Below are 2123 nucleotides of genomic sequence, written 5' to 3'. Positions count from 1 at the left end.
ATGTAGATAGACTAACCATCAATTCAGCAAACAGGATTGCTTCTGGCTGTTCCAGGAGGTTCAGAACATGCCCTCATGTACAGAGTTCTCAGCGACTCTTTCTTCTTCACCACTCTGCACACCCATGTAATCCCAGCACTCGGGAGGCACAGGCAGGAGGATGGCCCTGAAGTAGGCCTGGGTGTGTGACTCAGTGGCAGAGCATTCGTCCAGCTTCCTTGATGCCCTGGCTTCCAGCCCCAGCACCCGACCCCAACCCCCACCCCCCACCTCCATCCCACCCCCACCCCCACCCCTGCAAGGGAGAAACAAAAGCTGTGGATTGGGGAAGACCTTCCGTTTTCCTTGTGGCTCCATTTGATTTTTCACATTCACTCAAATGAGTCCTAGCTCAGTTTAAATCTCAGCTTCTGTGTTCTCCTGATACAAATCTGCAGTCTGTTCCCTGCCTTGGACTTGAGCTGGGCAGGCACTGAGGCATTTGTGCCAGCAGCACCCGTTGTCACGCCCTGTTTATTACCTGGGCCCGCGTGGCCAAGCCACCCTGGTTTGGAGCACGCCCACATCAGCCTGTGTTTCAGGTTGTTCCGCTGTCCTAATGTCAGAAAGAGGCTGACTCAAGCCAAACTGCAAACCACTACTATTCAATAGGCTCCCAGGTGACAGGTACCTCTCACACTCTTGTGGGAGCACCGCAACTCGTGCTCCAACCCAGCAGTCCGTCACCTTCCAAAGGTGACCTTCTCTGCAGGTGACTGTGTGAAACAGCATGTTTCCAGCCGGGTATAGTGGCACATGGTGGCACAGGCCTGTAACTCCAGCACTAGGGAGGCCAGCCAGGAGGATCCCTCTGAGTTCGAGGCCAGCCTGGGCTACATAGGGAGACCTTGTTTCAGAGAAACAGCACAAAACAAGAAAACTCCTTTTAAATGTTTTTTGTTTTATTTTATTGGTGTGTTTGCAGTGCGTGCAGTTTGCAATCATCTTGGGGAGTGGGCCTATGCATATCACAGTTCCTTTCTTTTTCGTTTTTATTTTTTCATTTTGTATTTTATTTTTTTTGTATTTTAGGGAAGGGTCTACAGGGTGTTCAGGGTCTCGCTACTAGATCGGACTCATAGTGATCTGCCTGTTTACAGCCTCCCAAGTGCTGGGATTCCAGGTGCACACCACCACACCCAGTCTCAATTGTCATCTCAGTGTGCCCCAGGGGCGGGGCTAGCAAGGCAAACCCTGGGATCTAACCCCTAGTCCCTGTGCCTGCTTGCAGGTGCCTTAATCCACTGAACCATTTGGCTTGCCCATCTTCCTTGTTTTTAATCCCTTCCCCTTTCCTCCCCCTCCCTGTCTCTTGTAATTCTTTTTTTTTTTTTTTTTTTTTTGGTGGGGGAGGGAGGAGGGGAAACTGGGGATTGAACTCAGGGCTTTGCACTTGCCAGGCAAGTGCTTATTCTACTGAGCTATCTTCCTGTCCCAATTTTCCTATTTTTCATTCTTGTCAATACTATTTTTTTAATTTTTAAAAATCTTTTATTTATTTGCTTATTTGGTACAGAGTCTTACCACACAGCTCAGACTCATAGTGATCCTCTTGTCTCAGCCTCCCCAGCACAAGGATCATAGGCATGGGCCACCACCCCACTTTCAGTGGCTGGCTCAGCCCGGGGGCTAGTATGACATGTGGTACCAGAGATCGAACCTGGGTCCTTGTTCTTGCCAGGCAGGCTCTTAGACTGGCGAGCTCTCTCCCCAGCCCTCTTATTGATGTTATTAATGGTAGCTCACAGTATAGTATGTAATGTTTATATTAATTGATTTTATTGGGTCCCTGTGCCTGGCACATCTTTGTTCTACTTGTTTCTCTTCCCCTTCTTCCCACCCCAACCTTGGTCCCTGGTCCACTTCCTGCTGCCAGAGATCCACCTCCTTGTCTCCTTCTATTCATCATTAATCTCTTTGTACTTGAGCTCATGTATCTTATGGCATTTAAACTTCAGGGGAGGGGCCCGTGGATCCTGAATTGACCCAGAGTGCAGGCCCAGTGTGTGAGCAAGGCCGCCTGGGGCCCACTGGATCCTCATTCGACCCAGAGTGCAGGCCCAGCATGGAACCCTTCAGCAGAA

Source organism: Octodon degus, unplaced genomic scaffold, assembly GCF_000260255.1.
Source record: "Octodon degus isolate 3935 unplaced genomic scaffold, OctDeg1.0 scaffold00204, whole genome shotgun sequence".
Taxonomy (NCBI): domain Eukaryota; kingdom Metazoa; phylum Chordata; class Mammalia; order Rodentia; family Octodontidae; genus Octodon; species Octodon degus.
This window is presented reverse-complemented; position numbering follows the sequence as displayed.